This window comes from Fukomys damarensis, unplaced genomic scaffold (genome assembly GCF_012274545.1).
Source record: "Fukomys damarensis isolate Sample0158 unplaced genomic scaffold, DMR_v1.0_HiC HiC_scaffold_37, whole genome shotgun sequence".
NCBI lineage: Eukaryota > Metazoa > Chordata > Mammalia > Rodentia > Bathyergidae > Fukomys > Fukomys damarensis.
The window spans coordinates 42,041,833-42,048,400 of NW_022900949.1; the positions used below are offsets into that span (position 1 = coordinate 42,041,833).

The 6,568-nt window shown below is 51.6% G+C and overlaps 1 protein-coding gene across 1 annotated transcript in view; it reads left to right on the plus strand.

Annotated features, from left to right (window-relative positions):
• The first annotated feature begins 6,436 nt into the window (after positions 1-6,436).
• Positions 6,437-6,568, plus strand: part of Sema3f (semaphorin 3F) — a 29,669-nt gene continuing 29,537 nt past the window's right edge. The window contains exon 1 of the mRNA XM_010615512.3: positions 6,437-6,457. The gene's annotated coding sequence lies outside the window, so the exon portion shown is untranslated. The remainder of the gene's footprint in view (positions 6,458-6,568) is intronic.

Below are 6,568 nucleotides of genomic sequence, written 5' to 3' on the forward strand. Positions count from 1 at the left end.
TTGGGGCCCCTTCCCCCAGGACCGGGGCTACACCAACACATGGAGGGAATGTGTGCAGCAGATGCAGGCCTGGGAGGCAGCCAGAAACCTCACAAGACCAGATCCTGCCGTAGTCAGCTTTGTCAGGAGCTGCTGGGGTCTCCCCTACCCCTGAGGTCCATTTCTATAGCCGACCCTGGAAGCTCACAGTTGGGACTTCAGCAGCTTGAAAGTTAAAGCAGAGTCTACCTGAGTCTCTCCTGCTGCAGCCTACAATGAGATACGGTCCTCAGTCAAGTTCTATGCCCATTCTCAGTTCCAGGTAAGTGACAGAGGTCCCGAGGTGAAAAACAGCTCAAAGCTCAGGATCAGAGATCCCCTGCCCTCCAGCGCCTCACACACTCCAGCGCCTCACACAATCATTCATTCCACACATGGAGAAGTATGTCAGTCAGTATGAAAATAAATAAAGTGGGGCTGGGGGTTTGGCTCAGTGGTCCCCGGTCTGGCTCTGAAGTGCAAGGGCCCAAGTTCAATCCCTGGTACCAAAATACATAAATAAAGTGTACAGCACATTAGGAGGAAAGAGGGGAGGTAAGGAGAGATGGAAAATGCTGTGGCACTGGGGATTAGGATGGGCTTGGTGAGACAGCTGTATCTACGCAAAGGCTGCGGCAGTGAGGGAGAAGCCCCGAAGGTATTTGTGGAAAAGGTGTGCAGGGAATAGCGGGTGGGGGACTAGCCACTTCAGGAACCCTGAGGCAACAGCATGCCTGGTGTGAGAAGAGCAAGGAAATTTAGCCAATAGGATGCAAGTCAGAGGGGGAGTGCACTGAGGGAGTGGCAGTCACTCTCAGGACTTGGCTTTGACTTTCAAAAAAACAGGAACCATGGTGAGAATTGACAAGAGAGTCAGTAGATCCGCCTTCCATTTTACCAGGGTCTTTCTGCATCCTGGTTGACTATGTTATAGGAGAGGAGAGTAGAACATGGAACACCAGAAAGCAAGCTCCTATACCGGCCAGAGGAAAAATGAGGTTGGCCGTGGAGATGGTGGCCATTTATTTTATTTATTTACTTATTTATTTATTTGGTACCAGGGATCGAACTCAGGACCTTGTGCTTGCAAGGCAGGTGGCAGAACCACTGAGCTAAATCCCAGGCCCGAGATGGTGGCCATTTAGGCAGTGGGTGCAGAGCAGGTGGTCAGGAAGGTAAGATGCAGTCCACCTGACATTTTGTATATTGTGATGCTCAAAGGATTTGCCAATGGTTTGGATGTGGATATGAGAATCCAGGCTGAATCTAAGGCTTTTTTTGGCTGGAGCAAGCTCCTGTGAGCCAGTCAAGGCTAGGGACAGGGGCTACACCATGTAGTGTAGGCTCCCACACTGATTCACCACCCAACCATTACTAATGAGACCTCTGCCCCCAAGGAACCCTGAGTTCCCACCCCAATTCTTATTTGAGCCAGATAGGGATTAAGCTTTTCAGCCTGGGACATGGGCTCCCTGGAAGGGACTGGGTGTGCTCAAGGGACAGAGAAGGGCTATCTGACCTCTGTCTAAATAAAATGTGCTCAGAGCCAGGGTGGTAGCACAAGCCTAGAGGAGGATCACTATGAGTTCGAGACCAGCCTGGGCTACATAGTGAGTTCCAGGGCAGTCTCACTACATAGTGAGACCCTGTCCAAAAAACCAAACCAAACCAAAACAAAAATAAATAAATAAATAGGATGCGCCCGAGCTGGCTGATCAAGGGTCATTTTATTGTTTTGTTTTGTTTTTTTTTTTTTTTTTTTGGTTTCTTGAGACAGGATCTCACTATGCAGTTGAGAGTGACCTGGAACTCACTATGTAGCCCAGGCTGGTCTCGAACTCACAGTGATCCTCCTGCCTCAGCCTCCAGAGTGCTGGGATTACAGGCGTATGCCACCACGCCCGGCTACTCAAAGGTCACTTTAAAAGCCATACAAGCTTAGGCCTATTCATTTCTGCCTTCTGTACCATCTAACACACACACACACACACACACACACACTGAATGAGGGTGTGGGGTAGCAAGCAAGGATCTCAATGTGTCCCCCCCCCTCTTTGACTCTCATGCTGAACACATACATTTGCTAATGAGGCATGCAAGGCCCAACCTGAAGAATACAGATGGGTCTGGGTCTCCTGAGCAGGATCATAGTGCCTGGATGGGGACATGGAATCTGCAGGGGTATAAGGAAGCTCCTGATCCAGTCATTAGGACTGACTTCCTGGGAATGATGCCTCTGTCTAGAGGCTTGAAGGACCTGGAAGGAAATAGGAAAGACATTCCAAGCACAGGAGAACACTGTGTGCAAAGGCTCAGAGATGAGAGAGAATCAAGAGCTCCTGAAAGTGGCTGGGGAGACTTTCTGGGCCCAAGAGGGAAAAGGAAAAGGCTGTGTGAGTGAAGGAGGTGGCCAAGGGCCCAAGCCTAGAGGAAACTCAGGGTTTAGGCTGGTGCTGAAATCAGAAGAACATTCCTGGTAGAAGTAAGAACAGCAGAAAGTCTTTGAGGCAGCTATGGGGAGCAGCCAGGGAGGTGGGTCATTCCGGTGTTTGACTGGCTCAGAGCCAGCCCCTGAGGCAGGCTGGGCAGAAGTCTGAACTGAACTCATCTGGGCCCTCCGCCATGGGTGACTCCTCACTTCTGGCCCCCTCCTGGTGCTGCCCAACTGGCTGCCCCACATCCCATCCCTGGGCCCTTCCCAGCACTCCCCCTCTGTAGGACCCAGTTCCGGGGTTGGGGGCTGGGCCAAAGCACAGGCTGCGCCTGGGGCAGGAAAGATGAGAAAACCAGAAAGTAGGGAAACCTGAGCCAGCAATGCACAGGCGGGCCAGGACCTGCTCAGCCTGCTAGGCCCGGGAAACAGGTTCCCCTGAGGCAGGCAGGGGAGGGAGTACCCATGGAGCTGCCAACTTCATCCAGGGACCATGGAGGGTTGAGGCCCAAGCCTTCTGAGCCCAGCCTTCTGAGCCCAGCCTTCACATGCAGAGGCCAGAGGACAGGTCTCTCCCGAGTGACTCAGGGTGGCGCATCCCTCTCCCACCTGAGGTAGCTCAGATGGAGGTTGCACAGGTAGCAGGAGGCCAAGAGGCTTCAGCTCCATCCCCACAGCACAGCCTGGAAGTTCAAAGGAAGAGAAACAGGTCTGGGAGCTGCCAGACACAGTCTGGGTCAGGCAGAAGAGTGGGGTGTCTGCAAAAGGAGCCCTCCTGCCTGCTGCCCACATCACCACCTGGGGTGGGGGCTGGGTTCATTCCTGTTGGCCCCCAAAACCTTGGGAGTCACAAGGGTACTCAAGATAGAGCCTCTTTCCTATGCACTCATTTTGCAAGGGGAGGGTGCTGCTCAAGGAGGGGACCCTGAAAGCTAGGTCTGTGGGGGATCCAGGCTTGGCCTAACCATCTGTCTAAGCTATCTGTCTATACCCCTCCCACTGTGTGACCAGATTGGTACCAGAATGGGGCCATCAGGGAGCTAGAGAACACACACACACACACACACACACACACACACACACACACACACACACGTGCGCGCGCAGGTCTCACGGAAGAATGTTCCCCTTCAGGCTTTCTCATAAGGCACCCTGTTCTAGCTCTCAGGTAGAGCTGGGAGGGAGGGGAGGACAGTAGTGATATAGGGAAATAATATAACTCCTAACCTTCTAGATGTCCGATACATCGAGTTTGGTGTGCCCCAAAATCAATCAAAGAATGAATTCTAAGGAACAATGGAGGTTAAGAGTAAGGAAAAATTTATTGAGAGAGATAACTCCTGAGAGATGGGAGAAGACCCAAAAGTGAGTTGCCTCAGACCCTACTTCACAGAGGAAGTTTTATAGAGCAAAATCACAAGGTGGGTACAAACTATCATCAAATAATAAGATTACAAGCATAGCTGCTTAGGTAATGTTGATCCAGTGGGAAAACAGGTCACATAACAAGTGTACATAGAAAGAACAAGGACCTTTTTAGGAAGGGATGGATCAGGAGATTCTGGTCACCCACCTGGGTGACTGATGTCTATCTAGACAATAAAGATGACCAATAAAATGATATCAATTGTGGTATAATCTTTAGTTTATTGCTTATCCCTTGAGGAGGCAAGTAGGCTTGGTCATTCCTTCTTTATATTGAGGCCTGGCCTTCAACAGATGTGCCTCCAGCCACAGCTGTAATGTGTTCTCAATCTCTGTACTGACTCCCTCAGGGGCCTAGCCCTGTTTGACTGCCTATAATATTTCTACCCATCTTAGTTGTCTGTAATAGTAGGATCCTGGGTGGCAGGCAGAGGATAGGGTGGGGGCCACCAGTCCAGAGGAGTCAGATGAGAGGCTGAGGAGCAGGCTCTCCAGCCACTGGCTTCTCGGATGAGATTCCTTTAGACATGGTACAACAAGACCTTGCTATCTTACTAATTTATAAAGATTTACTGATTCTGAAAGTGCTGTGTGGGGCTCTAACACTCATTGTCAACCTAGTGAACGTCTGTCTGGGTTGCAAGCCTGGGCTCCCTGTGGGGCCCAGAGGCTGCCCTTCTGTCCTGGAGCTTTCATGCAGCTTCTAAAAATGCTGCCCTTTTCAGGCCACCATAGCCTGGTGGCCATTGTCCTCACCCTACTCCTCCCTGGCTCCTCTCTCTCCACTCCACAGTGAAGACCACAGCACATGCTTCTAGGCAGAGCTGTGAAGTGTGTGGGGGGAATCACTATAAGCCCTGCTGGCACTGGGTACCTCCTGACTTGATGTTCAGGGCTGGTTTCAAAAAGTCCCTGAAATTGAAGGCAAAACTGTAGAAAACTATACAGTTTTCCTCTAAATGACACTATATAGTGATACAGAATGCGGGCCTAGTACTGACACAGACCAAGGGCTAAATGTGGAGTCACTGGTATAAATAATAAAGTTCATTTTCTGAATTGATTATTCAGCCTTCCAGTTTAAGAGAGAACCAGCACTCCACCCCTTGTAGTCAGACTCAGCTCTAGCTCCTTTCCCCTGTTCCCCTCCTCCTTCTCCTCTCCACCACACATTGCCTCTTAGTTCTGGGCCTATTCTGTGTGCCTGAGTGGAGCTCCTTGATGAATAGATGCAATGAGTCTCTTTCCTTCCTACACCTGCTCCCTGGAGACTTTGGCAAGTTCTTAACAGTTCTGCCTTAGTGACCATGCTACATGACAATGCTGTGGGTGGTCACAAAAGTGGCTGAATTATGAAGAAGACAGTGGAGACTTTGAAGAGATGGGAGGGATGATGCTGGTAGCCACAGTGATGGTGACCTAAGTTTGCTGTATTGATGGTGGTGCAGTGGTGGCTACTTCAAAGGTGGAAGATGGTTCTGTGACAGACAGTAAGGGATGACTGTCATGGTGTTTTTGTTTGTTTGCTTTTCATGTTAACACTGGGCCTTGTACATGTTAAGTACCACTGAGACACACCCCAGCCCTGTCCAGTGTTTTGAATGAAGCCTTCCAAAGCAGAGTGGTATCGCTGCTGCCATGGCAGCCACCATAACCACTATAACGCTCACCTCAAATGGCTGGTCTGTGCTGGGAGCTGGTAGGCAGCACTCCACTCCAAGTCAGGAGACCCTCAGCAGCACCCTAACACGTCCTGCCCACAGCAATAGGTTGGAGGGGGAGAGGCTGGCTTCAGGGTTTTAGCCTGGAAGAGAAGGGAGGAGGAAGAGGAGTGAGAGGTCAGAAAGATGGGAGAGAAAAAACTGGAAGAGCAGGAACCAGGAGGCAGGAGAAGAGAAAGAAAATGGGGCTGGAAAAGGAGGGGGAAGAGGAAAGAGTAGAGGGCAAGGAAGGAGGAGGAAAGGTGAGGAGAGAAAGGAGGGAGATGGAGAAGGGAGAGGAAAGAAAGAGGGGAAGGGAAAAGGAGAGAAGGGGAGAGGAGCAGGAGAAGAGAAGGAGCACTCAGAGGAAGAAGCAGAGGACAAAAAGGCCAAAGCCTCTGAGGACACAGAGTGCAGAGAGGTGGCCCTGACTGATGAGGCTATGGGCCAGGAATTGGGCAGGGTAGATGATCCCTTCTTGATCTCAAGTTAGGGCCCTGCTTGGTTACTGAGCCCTTGGGTCATCACCAGGCTATATGAAAGCAAGTGTCCAAAGGAGAGAAAACCTCCTGTGCTCGGTTTCTCTGGAATGTGGGACAATAAAAGGCGAGTTTGTGGGAGCCACTGGCTTAGAAGTGGGCTGCTGTTGAGGCGACCACAGGAGCGTCTGAGGGGACAGAGCTGGTGACTAGGCTGCCTCGACCCGGCCTAAACTAGAGGCTGCGACCCGCTGGAAGGTCTGCGGGTGCCAGTGCCAGACGTCCCAGGGGCTGCACCGCCACCTGCTGAGCAGGCAGGGCAGTCCTAGGCGCGGGTCTCTCACGTGGGTCACAGGGGCGGCTGGCAGCGAGTGGGAAGGAGAGATGTGGAACGGGATGCGCAGGTGAGCGCAGGCTGGTTGCTCCCCGGCGCGCCAGCCCTTCTCGCCAGGGAGTTGAGTGCCCTGGTAAACACCAAGCGCGATGTGCGTGGTGTATCCACGGAGAGACAAAGC